The sequence below is a fragment of the Dermacentor andersoni genome, chromosome 11 (assembly GCF_023375885.2).
Source record: "Dermacentor andersoni chromosome 11, qqDerAnde1_hic_scaffold, whole genome shotgun sequence".
Lineage (NCBI taxonomy): Eukaryota > Metazoa > Arthropoda > Arachnida > Ixodida > Ixodidae > Dermacentor > Dermacentor andersoni.
In genome coordinates this window covers 113,402,205-113,424,992 of record NC_092824.1, presented here as the reverse complement: position 1 = coordinate 113,424,992, position 22,788 = coordinate 113,402,205, and the positions used below count along the sequence as shown (strand labels likewise).

General features: G+C 42.1%; 1 long non-coding RNA gene across 1 annotated transcript in view; it reads right to left on the bottom strand.

Annotated features, from left to right (window-relative positions):
- Window positions 1-17,693, bottom strand: part of LOC129386942 (uncharacterized) — a 33,526-nt gene extending 15,833 nt beyond the window's left edge. The window contains exons 1-3 of the long non-coding RNA XR_008614283.2: window positions 16,523-17,693; window positions 13,383-13,449; window positions 1,228-1,298 (exon numbers count right to left, since the gene is read on the bottom strand). This is a non-coding gene — a long non-coding RNA (uncharacterized lncRNA). The remainder of the gene's footprint in view (window positions 1-1,227; window positions 1,299-13,382; window positions 13,450-16,522) is intronic.
- Window positions 17,694-22,788: the final 5,095 nt, after the last annotated feature.

The following is a 22,788-nucleotide window of genomic DNA, read 5'->3' as shown; positions in this document are numbered from 1 at the left end:
TACAAAGTGACGTTAACTCAGTAACAAAAGCCTACTTTTTAACTTCGTAATTAGTGAATTTAGCTTGGTAACGTTAGTATTGTAATTTGTGAGGTTAGTGGACTTTAGTGCACATGATTAAAATGAGAAATTGAAGCTGAAGAGGAACAAAGCAATATTTGAGCAAAAATTTTCTTTCTTAGCAATCTGCGGTGAAATGCATTGGTGCTTCAGTTCTCACTGTAAACAGTGCAGAAAATGGACAGCATACAAGTTTCAAGCAGATAATGAATGCATTTGACCGCAGATATTAATTCTAGTGCGAACCTAAGGGGTTATTGTTAAAGTAACGTTACTTCATTACATGCATTGATTCAATTCCACGATTAGGACATGCACTCCAACATGATTAATTAACTTTAATTATGGCATTTTGTTAGCTAATACCACTTTGCAATTGTGTTTTGCTATAGTGTCTGCCTCTTTAACATAGCCGTTGTGACAGAATTGCAGTATCTACCAGAGGAGACCTTTAATAAACTTCTTTACATTAAAACATATAACTAGGCATACTACGGTGCTATATGTGGTTCTCAGAGAGCAGCACGATGATGAAAAATGAAACAAATTGTTTATTGCAACAACTCTATTTACAATACTTTCCCACCATTCTGACACAAGCTGTGAAAATTGACTCGGGTGTCGATCACCTACAGCTACGGTGGCTCCGACCAATGTCTTTCTCATACCAGTTTGGCGAGAAGAGAAGTACGTGTCACGAAATTTCAACGAAAGGTTGTACATTAGCAATGCATACATCATATCCAAAGCAAAATATCATATTTTTTATCAGCTTTTACAATATTAAGTTGTCAAAGGCGGTAAAATCTGGCTTCTCGAGATACGTAGCCTGCTTCATCGCGTAACTTCATTTGTATGCCTTACGTGGCTGCAGGGATTAACATTACAGTACTGTCGCTGATTATTATATTTTAACACCCAGTTGACGATTAAAAATGGTCGAGAAATATTCGAAAAATATTCTAGCTTACAAAGAGCGACAGTTCGATTTGAAGACTGAATTGAATAGGGCATTATGCAATTTGTTATTCGAAATTTTGTAATATTCGCACACCAGTAGTAGCGTGTGCTTACGATTCACTCCGTGATGCAAATTATACTATTATGTTATTAGTCGGCAAGCAGTTGTTTGCACGTATCTTACCTTTGTACATCTGACGGACATACCAGTTTGTAACAAATACGCCCGCTGCTTCCTCCGGCACGACAGAAAGGTTCCTGCCTTCTCCACAGATGACCTGCAAACTAGTTCATTTAAATCAACACTGCATTAAAGCTCTCTCGAAAAAGAATAAGTTCATCCATTTTGCCTTCCTGCCAGACTCCATCAGTGTTGGTGCACACCTCAAGTATGCTGCATTCTGACAGTTGTGGCCGTCCCAGTGCTGTACATGTCCCTGATTTCTTCAGTGATATTGACTGCTCTAGATTTAGGTGAACGCTTCACCAAAATTTCTTATGCAACACCTTGGTCGTCCTTTGCTTTGCCTCGTTGTTCCTCATCAACACTGGAACTCAATGCGCAGGTGAACTTAGCCTCCCAGTGGCCCATGCCATGTTATCGTCCTTTCCTCAACTATATTATGTTACTATAATAATAATAATGATAATAATAATAATAATAATAATAATAATAATAATAATAATAATAATAATAATAATAATAATAATAATAATAATAATAATAATACTGAGTGAAGTGTGAATTCAGACAAGTTGAGTTGATAATGTTCGATATTTCCTTGTTGGCACTATTTCTGAAATTCCAAGTGCAGCATTTCAAAAGCCGTCGCAATTGCTTGGGTACTATAGTAAATGCCCCACTAGGACGAACCTGGTTCAGTTGAATTTTTGCATGTGAGAAACAATGAATAACTCTTTGTTGGTTTGCCACATACTCTAAACAAAAAGAAAAGTCTGCTTGACTTGATCTACTAACTTGGTTAAGCTTAACTCTTACAGTCGCCATTGGTGCCTGCTGCTCAAGCCTGCTATAGCTACATGAGATGCAAATGGCGTTTCTGTGGACATAAACAGCGAATACTGCATTCACAAAGACATGCAAATGTGCAGGGCTGATGCCATGGCAGCAATAATTGGGTAGTTCCTCAAGGTGCCTTTGCACATTGATAATTATGGCGAGGACACTAGCGAGGACGAGCACAAAACAACGGTTTTCACACGTAGTAAAATGGAGCAGTGAAGCGCTACATTACATTACAGGTTCTTCAGAATGGCCCAAGCCGTCCACTCCATGATAACTATTCCTCACGTGAGACGAGAACCAATGCCATGTGACGCTAACACATAAACCCACAACCATGCTCTTTTTCTTTCTTTTTTTTGCCTGGGGTATCTCCCTAGCCGTAGTTGATTCTTAAAAGCATGCAGGATTTGAGTTTCCTTAAATTGTCGGTGACTACCGTATGCCTGAAAGTTGGACGCCACGAGCACATTCTTCTGACATTTGGCTTATGCTTATTCGACCTTTGCTTAACACGATACGCAGTTTTCCCTACGCAATGTGTGTGGTATAATTGCCGAATGTCAGATTTCACCTTTTACCCATGCCGCCTAAGTACCGCGGTGCATGTGATAAGCTTTGCTACAAGGGTCAATTCTTGGTTATAACATTCTACCTTTTTGGTGCAGACATTCTCAGATGTATATAATATTTTCTTTCTAATGTGGGAATTGGTGTTAAAGGTATTACTGTATGGTATGACTGAGCCAACGGAAGTAAAGAGTAAGCTTGAATAATAACGTACAGAAGCCTAAAGTAATGTTGAATTGCCTATCCAGAGAACGATGAGCAAAACTAGAACAAAGTGAAAGCAGAAACCAATGTTTCGACTAGTGTACTTGTCTTCTTCAAGGCGCCTTGAAGAAGACAAGTCCACTAGTCGAAACGTTGGCGTCTGCTTTCACCTTGTTCTAGTTTTGCTCATCATATTGAATTTCCATCTCCCGCCTTCTCCGCATTTTCCCCATCCAGAGAACGGAATTCTTGAATATAAGTAAGCATCTAGAATACCATATATCAAGTCAAATTTTGCCAAATGTGATCATGACGAAAGGAAGGACTTTTACAGGAAAGTAAAATTGGTTGGATTGCATACGGCATACATTACTCAATTATGATCGGCAGCTTACCGCTATCCTTCAAATGGTACAATCATTGCATTGTACGGGTACTAATATAAGGACTAGAGACTTCGAAAATAACAAGAAATATTGAGATGAGAAATCTTAGACCTCGCGTTCAGATGCAGGAACGCAGCGCTGTGGATTAGAGTATAGGCGTGTTGCCTATGTTTTGTTGACATTAAAAATTATGTGGCTAGTCGTGCCATGTAATGCATAGGAGAGATAAACGGTAATTTATTAGAGTTACAGCACAGGTGCGAAATGAACGAAAGTTTAGTCGAGTACAGCAGGAATTTAGATAATGTGATAAAATTAGTAAGATCGCTGGCATAACCTAAAACCAGCTCAGGCTAGACAATGGTTATTGGAAATTGCTGAGAGAGGACATAAATAGGCTACTGGTTTTGATGACGACTGCTTCATTTTTCCCTCTGTGTTAGCTTCCTTTTTCATTGATTATCTTTTTAACGGTCATCTTCACTTATAGACGCAATGAGGTGAAATGGGTTGCCAGACGAACCAACGCGGTTAGCTTGGGTAATAAGCAACAAAGTTAAGCGATAAATGCTGAAGAAATCCAGGGAAAACAGGGGGGAAGGCGGGAGACGGAAATTCAAGATGATGAGCAAAACCAGAACAAGGTGAAAGCGGGAGCCAACGTCTCGACAAGTGGACTTGTCTTTTTCAAAGCGACATATGCTTTGCTCGGCACAGTATATATAGGTATGGTTCTTCTAAAGGGAAGAGTAGTAAAGCGGGTGGGTGCGGCAACGAGCGAAGGTGTGCTAACGGCGAGGGTGCAGAAGTGAGAATAAAGGAGTGCTTTGCACAAGGCTGGTGACACGGCCGTCTGTCAGTCACATGTCAACGGCCGTGTGTCAGCCGGCATGTCAATGGCGCGCACAGCACCCCACTGTTACCTGCCTCGATGGTGGTCATGGGTTATCCTGTCTCTGATGGAGATAATAGAAGGAGCGGCAGAAACTGGTGCTCGTGAAGAAAAAAAAGATTAGAAGAACATAAATAAATAAATAAATAAATAAATAAATAAATAAATAAATAAATAAATAAATAAATAAAAGGAAGGAAAGGCGAAGAACGAAAGAAGAAACAATAGAAAAGAAAGAAAATGAAAAAGAAAAGAAAAAACAAACCAAGCAACGAAACAGTGTTGTTGCCTATAGCTTGAAATTTAGCATAGCGAAAATATTCTAAAGTTCCCTTTGAAACGTTTATGCCTATTGGTTGCAGGGTCTTGAACTTATGGATAAGCTATGATTCTCTGTATATTGTTTCTCGTTCAGAACGGTAATTTGACTGTAGGATGTAGAGATTAAGTCCATCGAAGTTATGACCTGGTTGGTTGGAATGCTCGGCGACGGCTTTGGGGAGCTTTTTGGCTGTGTCTGCGCGATGTCCGTTTAATCTGAGGTTCATGGATTGTGCTGTTTCGAAGATATATTGCACCTTACAGAAAGAACATTCAAACATATAAATCACATACGAACTTGTACCTGCACCTTTGTTCTTTGGCATCATGAAACGTCATGAAGCGTCACCATAAAGCATCGGAAGCATGCCGCTTTTATCTTCTTCCTAAAATACATAAACTTCCCGTCGAAGCAATATTTGCAGCAGAAATCCCAGGTCGTCCTGTTGTGTCTAATAACAACACACCTACCGAGTCACTAACTAAATTCTTAAATCACCACTTGTCAAACATCACCACCACCCTCTCATCTTTTGTTCAAGGCACGCCGCACTTCCTTCGAATTATCGACAGCATCAACGCCAACCAAATCTTTTCCGACCACACTATATTCTAGTCACTTTGGATGTTGCTGCCCTTTACACTAACGTACCCATGAGTGAAGGAATTGAAGTCGTATCGAAACACCTCGCAATGAATCCCCAAGCGCATGATCCTGAAGTTTACCTGTCGCTAATTAGGTTAGTTCTCACGCTAAACTATTTTGAATTCAATTGTATTCACTTCCAGCAAACGTTCGGCGCTAGCATGGGAACACCATTCGCTCCCACGCATGCGAACATTTTCATGGTACAGCTTGAAGCAGACCTGTTGCAATCCTGCCCTTTAAAACCCCACACCTGTCTTCGCTACATCGACGGCATATGTGTCATATGGCAACATGACACAAGCGCGTTAACCGACTTAATTAGCGATTTGAATCGATTTCACCCAAGTATTAAATTTACTGCTCACCAGTCTCCTAGTCAAATACACTTCCTCGACACGACGGTCTACATAGAAAACGGAAAAACGAGAACGACACTTCACCAGAAGCCAGCAGACAGCCAGCAATATTTACACTACAACAGTCATCACCCGCGACACTGAAAGCAAACAATTTTTGTCGGACAAGCGAAACAAATAAGAGGAATCTGCTGCGAAGATAACTATTATATCCACCACCTAAATGACCTCAAAACAACGCTAGCAGAAAGAAACTATCCGCAAGTTGTTCTCGATAGAGCCTATGATGTTGCGTCAAGATTGCAGAGACAGTCGGAATTAGCTAAGAAACAGCCTACACCAGAATCTGACGGACCATGCACCTTTATAACCAAATATTCTAATGCACTCCCAAACATAAAGAACATCCTACGAAAATACCACCCTATATTATCTAGTAACGAGCGTCTGAGAAAAGTGTTCTCGGATGTACCAAGGGTTACCTTTCGCCGCAACAGAAAATTTAAAGTCATGTTAGAGCGCGCAAAAGTCAGCCAACATCACTCCCCAGTAATAAAAACATGTTGCAGCCCCAGCTGGTAAACCTGCAGGAAACTTCAAAGTGACGCTAAAATTAAAAGTGCCGCAAATAGTTATGCACACGAAGTCAAAACTAACTTTACTTGTAAGGTTCGGATGCGATTTATATGCTTGAATAAGAAAGAATATATCGGCGAAATGGGACAATGAATGAACGTCATAATAAACGGACATCACGCGGACACAGCCAAAAAGCTTCGCTAAGCCGTCGCCGAGCATTTCAAACAACCAGGTCACAACTTTGATGAACTTAAACTCTACATCTTACAGTCAAATTTCCGTTCTGAACGAGAAAGAAAATACAGAGAAACATACCTTATCGATAAGTTCAAGACATTGCAACCAATAGGCATAAACGTTTCAAAGGAAACATTACAATCTATTCGCTATGCTAAATTTGAAGCTATAGGCAACAACGCTTAGTTTGGTCTTTTTCTCTTGTTTGTCTACTTTCATTCTTTTTCATTTTTTTTCTTTTGTTTTTTTCATCGCCTTTGTTTCTTTTTCTCATTTTGTTTATTTATTTATTTAATTATTTATTCCATTTCAGTATTTTATATATATATATATATATATATATATATATATATATATATATATATATAATTCCGCCAATGGAAACTTACCATGACAACCTTTAACAGCCGAACTCTGTCGAGTGAGGCAAGACTTTTTGAGGAACTATCAGATTTTGTTTGAGACATCATTGGCCTTAACGAGATGAGATGAACTGGTGAGGCTTATACAGTGCTGACTAACGGTCATGTCCTCTGCTATAGAAGTCTCCCAGATAAAAGGCAATACGGGAGAGGATTCCTAATCCATAAGGGCATAGCGGGCAACATTGATGAAATCTACAGCATTAATGAGAGGTTACCAGTAGTCGTAATCAAACTTAATAAGAGGTATAGATTAAAGGTAGTACAAGCCTATGCTCCAACGTCCAGTCACGATGATGATAAAGTACTTCAGTCTTATGAAGATCTGGAATTAGCGATGAGAAAAGTGCAAACTCAGTATACTGTAGTAATGGGCGACGTCAATGCATAAATGGGGGAAAACAGGCTGGTAACAAGTAATTTGCAACTAGGTCATCGATTCTAGGAACGCCAGAGGGAAGGAGCTGGTAGAATTCGCAGAAAAGAATCAGCTGAGAATAATGACAACCTTTTTCAAAAAGCATAGCAACGGAAAGTGGACCTGGAAAAGCCCTAATGGCGAAACAAGAAATGAAATTGATTTCATACTTTCTGCCGATCCCAGCATAGTGCAGAATGCAGAAGTGATAGGTAGAGTAACGTTGAGTGATCAAAAGGTAGTGAGTGCTAGGATTCACCTCAATTTGAAGAGAAAGAGTAAAATTAGTCAAGAAGAAACAGATCAACCTTGAGGCAGTAAGGGTAAAAGCAGATAATTTCAGTCTGGTGCTTGCAAACAAATATGCAGCCTTAGGACAGAGATATGAAGATGACATAGAGGTAATGAATGAAACCTTAATTAGGTTGGCTTCCAAGGCAGCAATTGAAGTGGGAGGCAAGGCACTAAGGCAACCAGTAGGCAAGCTCTCCCAAGTAACAAAGGACCTAATAAAGAAAAGACAAAGAATGAAAGTGTCCAACTCAAGAGAAGTTAGAACTCGCGGAGCTGTCAAAACTGATCAACAAGGCGAAAATAAGTGATATTCGATATCATAACGGGAGAAAGACTGAAGAAGCCGTAAGAAATGGACGCTGCCTGAAATCAGTGAGAAGGAAATTTGGCATAGGCCAAACCAAGATGTATGCACTGAAAGATAAGCAGGGTAATATCATCAGCAATCTCGAAAGTATAGTAAAATCAGCGGAATAATTCTATACTGACCTGTACAGTACCTAGAGGACTCAGGAGAACTCCATTCGAAACAGTAATGAACATGATACAGACACTCCTCCTATAACTAGCGATGAAATCAGAATGGCTTTCCAAGACATGAAACGGGGAAGAGCGGCAGGAGAAGATGGAATAACAGTCGATTTAATCAAAGCTGGAGGAGACATAATGCTTGGAAAACAGGCGGCTTTCTATGCGAAGTGTCTATCGACTGCAAAGGTCCCAGAAAACTGGAAGAATGCAAACGTTATACTAATCCACAAAAAGGGATGTGTTAAAGAATTGAAAAATTATAGGCCTATTAGTTTACTCCCAGTATTATATGAAATATTCACTAAGATAATCTCCAATAGAATAAAACAACACTGGACTTCAGTCAACCAAGGGAACAGGCAGGTTGCAGGAAGAGATGCTCTACAATGGATGACATCCATGTCATCAATCAGGTAATCGAGAAATCCGCACAGGACAATCAGCCTCCATATATGGCTTTTATATATTACGCAAAGGCATTTGATTGAGTAGAGCTACCAGCAGTCATTGAGGCATTACGTAATCAAGAAGTACAGACCACTTATCTCTATATTATGGAAATTATCTACAGAGATTCCTCAGCTACCTTAATTATCCCCGAAAAAAAGGAGGAACATACCTATAAAGAAAGTGGCCAGACAAGGAGACACAATCTCTCCAATGCTTGCACTTGCACTGCGCGTTTGCACTGCTTGCACTGCGCGTTTGGAAGAAGTATTCAAGCTACTAAACTGGGAAGGCTTAGGAGTAAAGATTGACGGCGAATATCTCAGCAACCTTCGGTTTGCTGATGACATTGTTCTATTCAGCAACAATGCAGACGAGTTACAACAAATGAGTGAGGACCTTAACAGAGAGAGTATAAGAGTGGGGTTGAAGATTAATATGCAGAAAACAAAGATAATGATGAATAGCCGGGCAAAGGAAGAAGAGTTCAGGATCGCCAGTCAGCCTCTGAAGTCTGAAGGAGTACCTTTACCTAGGTCACTTGATCACAGGGAACCTTGATCATGAGAAGGAATTTCACAGCAGAATAAAAATGGGTTGGATCGCATACGGCAGACATTGTCAGCTCCTGACTGGAAGCTTACCATTATCATTGAAAAGGAAGGTGTACAGTCAGTGCATCATACCGGTGCTGACATATGGGACAGAGACTTGGAGTCTGACAAAGAAGCTTGAGAACACGTTAAGCACCGCGCAAAGAGCGATGGAACGAAGAATGCTAGGCATAACCTAGAGAGAGAAAGGAAGTGGTTTGGATGCGAGAGCAAACGGGTATAGCCGATATTCTAAGTGACAGTAAGTGAAAGAAATGGCGTTGGGCAGGTCAGGTAATGCGCAGGTTAGATAACCGCTGGACCATTAGGGTTACAGAAAGGGTACCAAGAGAAGGGAAGCGCAGTAGAAGACGGCAGAAGACTAGGTGGTGCGATGAAATTAGTAAATTCGTAGGGTGTTAGTTGGAATTGTTTGGTGCAGGACAGGGGTAACTGGAGATAGCAGGGAGAGTCCTTCGACCTGCAGTGGTCATAAAGTAGGCTGATGATGAAGATGGTGATCATATTTTTTCACAAGCACCAGTTTCTGCCGCTCCTCCTACTATCTCTTTCCCAGACAGGATAGCCCACGACCACCAGTGAGGCAGTGATAAAAGGGTGCTGTGCAAGCCGTTGACATGCCGACTGACACATGGCCGTTGACATTTGACCGACAGGCGGCCATGTCACCGGCCATGTGCAGGGCATTCCGTTATTCTCGATTCTACACCCTCGCCGTTAAAACACATTCTTTAAAAAACATTAGTTAAAACACAATGAGCGTTAAAACACGCTCGTTGCCGCATCCACCCGCTTTATCCCCACCCTCCTTTAGGAGAAGCATACCTATTTATACCATACCACACCGAGGAAAGCATATGTCGCCTTGAAAAAGGCAAGTCCACTTGTCGAAACGTTGGCTCCCGCTTTCACCTTGTTCTCTTTTTGCTCAAATGCTCAAGGAAAATATTTATTTTCCATTAAAGACCCCGATGGGGTCTATTGCATTACAAATGTGCCGGTTGGTTTTTCTCCTGCGTGAGTGCGACATTAGTCGTGCCAGCGCATGAAATGTTATGGTATCTCGGGATGGATGAATAATTATCCTACGTTTAAATTTATTTGTTAGAAGTTCGTGCTATGGCTGCGCGTCTAGGCTCTATCAGTCCACTCACGCACTCTGAGTATATCTGCATTATATTACCAAGAAGCCCAAATAGTAATTTCTTTTATCAGCAGTTTTATACTTGCGAGAAGGTAAGTACAAGTAAATTGTAAGTACAAGGAGTCAAGAATTGAGTACGATAACGTGGTTTATAGTGTAGCAAGGTGAAGAGCAACGACTATATGCTTGCGCTGCCTATCAGCTGATGATCTTGCTCAAAACGATGCACCGTATATATGACTGACTTATAAAGAACGAACAGTATAAAAAGTACATGAAAAATAATGTAGTACAACATATCAATGGATGGACTGGAGTAGAATTTTTTTCCCCATTTGGTCACGCTGTTGTACTACCTGCAATGTCTGACTTGCCCCGAGTAAGAACTTCGAAATGTCTGATGCATGGCACATGAAAACGAGATCTTGCAAATCCTAAACATACGCTGGAATTTATGTGAAGTGAAGCTAAGCTAAGCGTGCAACCGAGCGCTATACAACTTATGGCGCTGCCTATAATTTTGTTTTCTTTCATCCTGTGGAGCGTTTAGTCTCATGCAATGCATTTTTATCTACCAAAAACGTCAACTTTAACCTCGTCAAATTCTTTTTATCTGCGGAATGGACCATTCGTAAGCTATGCCGAAATTTAAACACTAAATCAGGCCTGTGCACATTGTCAGACGTATACGCAGCGATGTCACGAGGACAAAGGCAACTTATGATCCTTGTCGATGCAAGAATGGCGATGTCAGGCATGTACAGAGAAGTATGACACACAAGTATGGCACCTCATATTTTCACGCGACGCACATGTAACGTTCGCATATATATTTATTCACAAAAATCCGCCTAGGTGCCGATCGACCCAGCAGCAGCTACTGCCACGCTGAATCCGGGAGGTACACAAAGCTTCGCTTAAAATATACACATGTCTAAACAATTGGGCAACCTGTGCACTGCGCATATCGAAGCTGATCCTACCGCACTGTTTACGGTGTTTCCGTGGTGAATACTTTATCTTCCATTGTGCGGGCTTTGAATGCCGACCTATCTCGCACCCTAAGCTGAAGCCCAGCGTCGTGTTCCTATAGATGATTTAAACTCTTCGCGTGAGTCGAATAATGAATGTGTGATTGCATGTGCGTGTCCAAGCGTGCGCTTGTGTGAAATCGAGAGAGAGAGAGAGAGAAACGCAGCGTGAGAAGACAAAAACACAATGACTACGACACAATGGGAAGCATAAAGAAGGCGCCGAAGAATGACGAGGGCGTCATGATGGCAGTGTTAGCATGAAATCTGCGATGAAGTCATGAACACAACTGTGGCAAAACGACGGCACGGCAGCAACGGCGGTGACGATGGCGACGACACTTGGCTGGGACGCCAACGTGACGGTGATTACAAAGCCACCACGGTGGTGCGACGAAGACAACACAATAACGACGACGGCATAGCGACATTGACAAGTAGACGACGACGACATCGACATGCTAGCACCGACAACCACGAGATTACAAAACGATGGCGATGTGACGGCTATGTGATGGCGACTATGACGTCGGTGGCACACCCACGTAAGTGCTGTGGCGGGAATAAGTTTTCCAGAAATCATCGACAGTGAACGTCAATGTAAACTAATTGCCTGAACGAACCAAACAACTAATGACTGGACGAATGAGCAAGCTAGCGAAGTAACGAACGAACGAACGAACAAACGAACGAACGAACGAGCGAACGAACGAAATAACGAGCGAACGAACGAACGAACGAACGAACGAACACACGAACGAAGTAATGAACGAAGTAATGAACGAAGTAACGAACGAAGTAACGAACTAGCCTTTTTCTTCCCCAGTCCGACCACAGACCCTCAACCACCCACGAAAATGGGCGAAAGGCGCAAGAAAATCTATTCACTAAAGATTTTCAACCGTAAACAGTCAGCAGTCATGCAACTAAGTTGTCATGCAAGCGACGACATAGTCATCGTGACGTCGTCATGCCAACGTCATTTTGTCGTAATCGTGGGGTTCTCATCACGTTGATTATTATTATTATTATTATTATTATTATTATTATTATTATTATTATATAAAAGATATCTAATAATAGAGATATATAAAAGTGGAGTTCTCGAAAGCTGCAAACACAAGTGAAGATAAGTAAGGCGGCACAAAAAGTTTTAAAAAATTGTAAAAAACAACGAGCACACGCAAAAAAAATAAAAATATGCAATGCCTCGGTCTCGCTAATAATGCACCATCGGTGACGTAAGCTCAGTTGTTCCTTATTTTAACCTAGTGTGTTCACCAACATCGATGAAACTCTTCTTTCCCATATTGATAAGATTGCTGTTCAAGAATACTCAAAGACATAAGCACGTAGGTGCAACAGCAGAGAGAACATGGCCGTCTGGGACCGTCTACTCTGAGCTGCTGAACCGCGCTTTGTTTCAAGATTACGACTGCCTCGAATGTGACCCGAATACGCGTGATTCCAAATGCGGCCTAATACTCTGTACATACATCTGTCATCGGCATTCTTCCCTGGTCGAGTATGACACATCCACTTCGACTTCGAGACATAGCTACGCAGAAGTTTCACACAGTGCATCTATCGAATTTGGTGTTTGCATTACAAAAGAGCTTCTGAACATGGTAGTACACAATATAAAGATTGTGCGATGCGAAGATCATGCATAAACATTGAATAGGTTTGCTTGTTTCAAAGGATGCAATTAAACAATTGTACGCATCGCTCTTAGTTGTTTAGGATTAAAAAATAAATCTTTGCTTCCAATGGTTTCCAACGTGTGCCTCGGATCTGCATAATGCTTTGTCTTCCAGTATAATTTTCCGTTCTTGGCGTATCGCTGACTGGGCATGCTTTCCGCCAATGTTGCCACGACATAAACCAGCAAGAACATGGTAAAACGCCAGCGAACGTAAAGCTGCTTGCAATAGTCCTTCAATGCACCTTTAGCATGTATTGAACGACGTTTCGGAATATGGAATGACAAGAATATGCCTCCAGCGTACCGACATCAACTTTAGCGCATTTGTGTAAAGGTTGATCTGTCATTTCGCCAGGGGAAAAAAAAAAAAAGAGTTTTAGAGCTAAAATCAGAGGAAAGCACACATCCTGTAAAAGTCCGGAAAGGGGTTGACAGGATTGCGAAATAAATAAATAAATATCGAATACTTCCAAGATACTTCCAAGTTCACTGAGCGGCATTATGTAACTAAGAAAGCAATAGCAAAGTTTGTGCTCACTTCGTCTGCTGGGTAGCGGAGCTTGGTCCGTGGCCCTTTTGTCCGAACAACGACCCACGGGAATGTCCTACGTGCACAAGCAGTCAGCTTTCTTTCAGTCACTCTGTTGTCTTTTCGAAAAAGTGGCGAGTATCTTGGCGTTCATCTAAAGCCATTCACGAAAGCAGGTGAGGTCTCTTGCAGGCAACCACATGCACCGACACAAGGCAAAATAGCAACCAAGGTCAAATCACCTGATATTTCGGCGAAGGCGACTGCTCAGTGCAAAGAAATTACTGAAATCAAACAGCGCCAAAGGATTGAAGGCAAATACGCTGGTTTGGACGATATTAGCCTATCAATTCGCTCCACTTGGCGTTTCGATGAAGAAATTGCGACAGAAAGAAAGAAATGGAAACAAACTTCTGCTGCCTGTGACTCTTCAGCGCGCGCATTACCATTTTATCATTAGCAGAAAGAAATACGTAAACCTTATTGATCTTGATAAAGACAAATCCACTTGTCAAAACGTTGGCTCCTGCATCCATCTTGTTCTCGTTTTGCTCATAGGCCCTATTTGTATATTGAAGTACGCACTTGCTGTATATATAGTTGAACATAAACCAACGTATTTCCTTAATATTACCGAAACCAAGTAGATTCAAGAAACCGGTTCTTACTAAAGCTTTGCACGCGTCTTGCCGTTTTTAAGCCAGTATTTCACAGGCCGGGAAGCTAACGAAGATGTTCGAGTTGGCCGACGGAGACTGAAGTCCTGGCGTGAAAGTCTTTGATGTCGCGCACATGACGTCCTACTTTTGCCGCAAGAGCGAATTAAATTACGTGCGTATTGTTAACGCCGCTTAGGTGGTCATGAATGCTGCTATGCTAAGGAAAGTGGAACACAGCTGCAAGCGAGACAACGCGGACAGCGCCGCCTGCCGTCTATGTTCTTTGTGAGATACTGCACTCCGAATATACGTAGATGGCTCACATTTACAATGACTACCTGCCTATTAGGGTGAACGAAGAAGACATGCGCTCTGTTATACAAGTAAAATATAACTTTAACAGTCCTGTCCAATGTGTTTTTTTCATCTCACTGGCGTCTTTTTTAGGTTTTGCGCTGAAAGTATACTACAGACAAACTCGTTGCCGTGCAGAACGCGTGAGCAGGTAGTTCTGAATCCTATACGTGGGCGACGCTTGGAGGCACTTGCTGGTTTTGATATTGTGAACTAGGCTCAAGCGAGGTCACGCATATGTGTTAGATTGCGCCGTTGCTCTTCCCGAGCGGAAATGCTTGATCCGTGTTTGTTTTGCCCTGGCGTGCTGCTCTCGCTATGAATGGATGGGTCGGTATACATGTACCAGACCACCCACTAATTACACCAGCCTTACTAGGCACTAAAATGGTCGGATAACTCTCATGAAGTTCAGCCGCTCTCCGAGTAAATTTCTCGAATCACCATTGTTTTTCCGCGTTTTAAGAGTCACGCTCGAACAATAAAGACGCATCTCCTCCGAGATGTGGCTTTCACAGGCGTCGCCGTGGATGTTATTGCTGGCTCGGTGATGTTGAGAAAGGTTCTCTTCTACAACGTTTCTGTAATGCCACCTTTGATGACCTATAGTTCCCACTGGTACATCAGCTGTGAACAAAGAGCAAAGTCAATGTTTTGTATCTGCCTGACGTGACTCGTGCGGTTATTCCGTCCTGTCAATCGCGTCAATCGGGCCACACAAGTGTGTGCTCGTACGCGTCGGTACTGATGAAACTTGCTTATATTTGGTATCCACAAAAGATGAGCGTTAACGCTGCAATTCCCGACGCATCCTTTAGGATACGCTCATATATAGTTCCAGAGCTCACTAACTTACATTAAGCAAGGGAAATTCAACCTACAGTAGCGTTTTTAATATGCTGGAGCGAGGTTTCACCTCCGTATGGTATAAGAACGAATAATTCTATTCTAATTGAGCTTTTGTCAAAACAACATTTGACTAATTTTTTAATACAAGTGTACATGTGCGTACAAAAGCAACTGTAACACGCGGGCTTCGACCGACCGCATTCCAATGCCCAATACCCTCTCGCAGCTTCAAAGCTGCTAGAGGGCGTTTTGATTGACATACTATGATCTCCGGCCTGCGAGCATGCGTAATCGAATTTATTGTTTTCCCTTGAGTCTCCTAGAGGGCACTGCGATGCAGTTCGACCCCAGGTCCCGTGTTCCAGTTGCTTTTGTTCGCACGTGCCCTCTCCATGGTCAAAGTACATGTGAGAAATTTGTTTTATTTTCTTTGATGAGAAAATATGTTCGGGCATTCCATGGTTAATTAAATGGCAAGACATTGCTTATATACAATATGTATTGAGGAAGCAGCCCTGGCCAGTTGGAGTCAAGGGAAAATCAAGGGAATAATTACGCACTGCAATGCGTTTGAGCGAGAGACGCACTAATCCTAACAGTTCCTGCGTAAGAGTTGAAATACATATACAACGTGTTTCTACGATGACTCTCAAAGCGAACCTTAAGAAATTAACAAGCAAAATTATATGACATTTACGACAGCTTACGAAGCTTTTTACAACAATTATGCAACATGTTATACGACAGGAAAGCGAAGTGCATAGACAAAATTGATTTAACTGCTGGGGTTCAGTCGTGATAAACGTTGCCATTGACGCACGGTGCGGTGCGGTGCGCATGAAACAGGAAGGCGATCGTTTGCTGATAACAGAAAGTTAATTGGACAACAGCGCCACATACATGATGTGGACGACGCAGATGATTTCAAGTTATTTTCCCATACACTAGCGCTGGTAGACAGCGCATATATTCTATATTCTTCGCACCGTGTTCTTGATGCGCTGCTTCATTGGTCAAGTTTCTTTTCACCAATTTGGCCATTTCTCTTGTGATATTTGTGAGGTAGACTAATTGTTGCCACGATAGTTATAAATTTTCATTTCATTATTGTTCTATAAAAAAAACAATGAAATCAAATTTCATACCGTCTTGCTCGCACTCCATTGCTAAGAATTGCAAGCATTCGCATATACTCGAGTGTGCGCAAAATCGTTTTATAGGCGATTACTTTGCTAGTGCGGAAGGGAACGGAAAGATTACGAGGCAACACGTATTCGAAGAGCTCACCTCGCTCGCTTGACTCGTGCAGTCGGCCCACGTGCTGTATCACTGGCTTGACCAGGTGATGACGCACCAAAGGCCGGCACCGTCTTGGCCCGACAGATACGTGCACGACACGAACACGTCGATGTCGTGCCGTTGGTTCCCGGTGCCGATGGGAAAAAAAGGCAACGTACACGTATATTAGAAGCGCGGTGAAAGATATGAGGGCACAAAACCTCGACCTGTTCTATACACCGTCAGATAGTGAGATTGGCAAAGAGCCAGAAACGCTTTCGGCCGCTACTGGCACAGATACGGCGTGATCGCCCCCAAAATTGATCACCCGAAAAGTGATCGCCGCGAATGTTGCTTCCGAACCACTGGCCGTCCGCTCCTCAATGATATAGTTATCTACCTACATAGTCTTATATACAGCAACGCCAGCTGAAATGCAAAGGTACGGGCCGTGGTGTTTTACGCCAAGACATTAATAAACTGATGGGCAGTAAATTATGGACAGTAAGAGAAGAACAGGCAAACGCAAATGAAGCACACGAACATAGCGCCAACTTCCAACAAATGAATCATTCTGAAAAATGCGAGGATAAATAATGTGTTTCATCAGAGGGGAGAAGCAAAACTAAAGAACCGCAATTGCAGGCCTTGGCCATCCACTCCATAATACCGTAATTCCCCACGTGAGAGCACAAGCGATGCCATGCGCTGCTAACGCATGACAAACCCAGTCGTCGTACGTTTTTTACCTCATCTTTCTCATCTGAATTACTTCGTATGAATATGCAAGATTTCAGTTTCCTTTATCTTTCGCCGATTGCTGTAAGCCTGAAAATTGGACGCCAATAGCATATTCTAACATTTGGCGCAGGCTCATTGGACCTTTGCTTAACGCAGCCTGCAGTTTTGCCGACGTCATGTCTGATGACAGGTTGTCGAATGTGATAGACTGCATCTATACATATGTACCCCGTAAGGAATGTGGTGCTTGAGACGAGTTTTGCTAGAAGGATCAATTATTCGTCGTAGCCCTACCAGAATTTTGGTTCAGAGATTACCACCTCTATAACACTGGGCTGAATAAAGGGAAAATCAGACATCCACCCGTTCGTAGCAATTGCTACAAAGGAAACCCATACGGGTTCCTCGAAAGAAAAGCCTCATAGTTGAAGAAAAATTTGTCCTGGTCCGGGACGAATTTTTCTTCAACTATGAGGCTTTTCTTTCGAGGAACCCGTATGGGTTTCCTTTGTAGCAATTGCTACGAACGGGTGGATGTCTGATTTTCCCTTTATTCATTACTTCTCTCCACCTTGCGGGTTTCCGCAGAACTACTACGTCAACACTGGGCTGTATAACTCTTTTTATAAGATTTCGTGTTACTCGCAAAGTATGACCTCTGTGGTAAGACCGAATCGACAACACACAAGAGTGAAGTTGAATATTCATATGCAGAAGACTAAGTTACTGTTACGTTGCCTAGCAACAGCATATCAATTCGCTATTGGTAGTCAGTCTCAACAATCGGTGAGGAAAAACGCATATAAAAGGCCAATCAGTCAAAGGCAGCCCTGACTATGGGAAGACAATTTACAGGAAAATAAGATAGGCTGGAACGCGTACGGCACGAATTACGAAATCATGACCGGCAGCTAACCGGTACCTTGAAACTGTGTACATCATTGTTTTCTGCCGATGCTAACATATTGAGCAGAAACTTTTGGGATAAACAAAGGATCTTGAGAAGAAAAATGTTCGACCTCTCGTTCAGTGGCAGGAAGACAGCCGAGTGGATTTTTAGGGCTAACCATTTTTCTGGTTGACATTAAGAGGAAAACATGCTGCTGGCTGGCCACGTAATACGTTGTACAGATAACCGGTGCTTCATTCGAGTTACACAATGGGTGCCAAGTGAAATGCTATCGAGGACGGTAGGCAATTACGGGGATTGTTAAATATACAAGTTTAGCAGACATAAGATAAAATCAGTTCCTGAAAGGCAAGGGTTATAGCAAATTGCTGGTAGATGTTCTGGGAAACTGCTGCTGCTGATGATGATGATGAGTGATTTTTTTTTCTTGAGGTTAGCTTTTTTTTGTTAACTCTTTAGGGTCACATTCACTCATAAACGCAATGAAGTGCAACATGTAAACAAGCGAAAAAAACGCGGTAAGTTCGAGCAATAACCAAACAAATTAAGCGATAGATACTCGAGAAGAAAGGACATATTTGCTATAATTTAGTGACCCCGATAGGGCACCACATTACAGATATTTCGGTTGGTTTTTATCGAGCTTGAGCGCTGCATTAGTTGCGCTACCACGTAAAGAGTTTTGATATCTCGGTATGGATGACATATAGCATGGTGTTTGCTTAATTTTTTACTTATGTTGATAGAAGATCAAGCTATGCTTGCGTACTTCGCTTCTATTAGTTCATTTATGCACTTTCATTATATTTACTTACATGTACTTGCATTTATTAGTCGTAAATATATTTAGCAGCAGTTTTATACTTGCAAGAAGGCAAGTACAAGTACATTGTAAATACATGGAATGAAAAATTTAGCAAGTTAACGTGGTATCTGGAATAGCAAGGTGAAGAGAAGAGGCTAAATGCCTGCACACCTCATCAGCTGATGCTGTTGTTCAAAACGGTGCAGCATATATATAATTGACTTATAAAGAACGAACACGGCATATGACAAATAATGAAGCACAAAATGTCAATGGATGGACTGGAGAACAATTTTGCCTCCCATATCGTCACGCTGTTGTACAACCTATAATGTCTCAGTTCACCCTAATTAGCAATTAGAAAAGTCTGACGTAGGCCACATGAAAACAAATTTATGCAAACCCTACGCATACGTTGGAATTTTCGAACCTTAAATGAAGCGTGCATTCAAGTTCTATACAACTAAGAGCTACAAATGTTTATATTCATGGTGTGGAGCGTCTAAATCCATACGACGTTTATCCACCACAACGGTCATAACTTTTCTCCCATGCAATTTCTTGTATTTGTAAAGTACACAATTCAAAAGCGATGTTATGAGGGCAAAGGCAACTTATGTTTAGCGATGCATGAATGGCGATGACAAGTATATGCACAGAGAAGTACGATATGTGTTTAGATAACATTTAGTATTTCGTAACCCTGGTGCGAATAGTGATGCTTAACCCTTCTGCAGAATCGGCGAAGAATAGGCGCACACCCAGTGGAACACGCAGAAAGGCTATGAACGTTTTAATTCCTAGGGCGCCTCTGCGCTTCATAGATACTTATTTTCACATATGATACGCATGAATTGTTTTTTTTATTATGCACAAGACAGGTGCACCTACAGGCACTACTTCGTCGATCAGTGTACAAGTGTTATAACAAGCGCAATCACAAGTACTTGCATTCGGAGCGCATATATCCCTCGCATATACATCCACAAATGCACCAGCCGAGATAATGGCCGACCCAGAGGCAGTAGTGGTCACGCAAAGCATGGCAAGGCAGGTGAGCAAAGCTTCGAATTAAATCATACAGGTATCTTAAGAATTGAGAAACCAGTGGCGTGTGCTCATCAAAGCTGCTCCTGTTATATTGGTTATGTGGCTTACGCTAATATTACACTATTCTCAACTCTGCGGGTGGCTACCTTTCTGGCTACCCATCTCGCACCCTAATCACTAGCTTCGCACCGTCTTACGACATACTTCATCCTTTTTTGTCAGGTAAGTGTGTGTGTGCGCGTGTACATGCAAAAAAAAGATACAATCACAAGGCAATGGTACGACAACTAGACCACGTTGAATAGCGACAAAAAAGACGAGGACGTAATGCTGCCAGCGACGACACGAACACTACGATGATGATGTGAAGACGACCGTGGTAAAACGGCGACACGGCCGTAAAGGTGATGACTGCTGTGAAGCTGACTCGGCTGTGACGAAAAAGCACTGCAGGCTTGCGACGAAGACAGGACAATAACTGGGACAGTCAGATACGACAACGATTACGACATGGCAACAGTGGCAGGTAGATAACGACGACACCGACATGCTCAGCCCTACAAGCACAAGGCTGAAAACTAAAGCGATATGACGACTGTTTAATGGTGAACTATGACATTGGTAGCATGACTACTTAAGAGCTGTCGCCAAAAGATTGTACGATTCTCAATGTAAGCCAATAGCAAAAACGAACGAACGAATGCCTGAACGAGCGGACGAACGAAGGAATATACGATTTCACCGAGAATTAACTAACGAACAAACGAACGAACGACAATTGAACGAAAAAACGAAGAATTCCTTGCCGAGTGGGACCACCGACCAACCACGAAAACAGACGAAAAAACCCAAGAAGCTATTCGCTCAGAAGTTTGCAACCATGAGCATTGTACAGCGCGCTGCTACTTCCACCGCCGCTGCTGCATCAACGTCAACGACGACGCACGCGCCGAACATGTGTAGAGTTCCAGCTCTAACCTCCCAAAGCAGTTAAGTAGTCATGCCAGCATTGACATAGTCAAAATCACGTCCTCATTTCAAGGTGGCTGTGTCGTAACCTTGTCCTTAGAATGACACAGTCATTATTATGACATTCTTAGTCCACATTTAACTTCTAAAGCATGAAGCAAAAGTAGAAGTGAAAACGGAGTTGTACAAAGCCACAAACAGAAGCGGAGAATTTACAGATTGTACACGTCACACACAAAGAAAACTTTCAAGGATCGCCCACAAAGAAAGACAAAAACATACACGGGAAGTAACAATGATAGAAGATACACTGGTCTCACTAATAATGCAGCGTGGGCAGGGCAAACGCGATTGTTTCTCAATTTCATTAGGTTCCTTGACCAATGCCGAAGAAATCCTATGCTCCCGTATGATACCATCAGCTCTCAAGATACTCAGGGACATAAGGTTGTAGACGCCACAGCAGAGAGTACATGGCCCTCGGTGACTGTCTTCACAAAGCTCCCTAACTGCGCTTTCTAAAGATTGCAATTTCCACGGATATGTAAAGAATACATATTATCAATTCGTCCTGCTTGTGCGTGAACACAACTGGCATCAGAATTTTTCTTAAATAAACATCACACATCGCCTTCGTCCTCGTCACATCGCTACACAGGTGTCTCATGCTGTGCATTCGCCTTATTTGTGTTTGCATTCCGGAATGATTTCGAACGGTGTAGCGCAATATTCTAAAATTTTTTAAGGAGAAGGTTGTGTGTAAATATTGCATCGATATAGGGTTTCATAGGAATAAAAAAAATTGTGCAGATCGCCCCTAATTGCATATCGTCATTTAAAGAAAGCTTCGCTTCAAATCGATTACAACATCTGCGTGCTGTCAGCATTATTCTCCACTGATGCTACCACGAGAGAAACACTCAAAAACAATGTTAAACCGCAGCAAATATAAACCTGCCTGAAATATTTCTAAAATAATCTATCTACAAGCTTTGAATTGTGTTTTCGAACAAGGAACGAACCAATTATTTCTTTAAACAACGAGCGAGAGAGAGAGAGAAAACTTTAATGTCCACTAGTGTGGACTGCAAGCTTAGATGCAGGCCACACCATGGGACCAGGCACGGCCCCACTGCGCAACATCTTATTCAAGGACGTGCTGCACTGAGCAAACATGTGTAGTCCATTTGTCTAATCACAAATACGCCAACTTCACGAGCACAAAAAAGAAAGCAGTTATAGCAACGGAAAGTATTTTGCGCGATTGCCACACTAAAAGTTTATTAAGAGCAATAAATTGAAAACAGACGCAAGGATGGTGCTTACGTTGTCTGCTAGGAAGAGGAACTTGGCATGGCTCTACGTCCTCGTGTAGTGTAAACAAAAAGCCAAGGCTGTGTCCTGTATAACAGATAAATGAGAATTGATGCACCCAGTTCGCGGCGTCTTCAAAAACACGGCGTGAGTTACGTCAACGCATTAAAGGCTAAACCTTTTCATGACAAGATGTGAGCACTCATTCACGCAACCACATACACGGTCAATGGCAAAATGACAGCCAACGCGAAATCAGCGCCCGATATCGATTGCAGCTACATCGCCGGCATTGCAATGAAGACATTCTTTAAATACAAAGTAATGGCAGAAATCAAACAGCGCGAAAAGAATGAAGTTAACACAGATGTTGATTTTGCGTGTGTTAAACAACGCGCCCAAATTGTCTTTTTGACAATGAAGTTGTAGTAGAAAAATACTTTTGCCAGCTGTGATTCCTCCACGCACGCGTGATCTTATGATCAG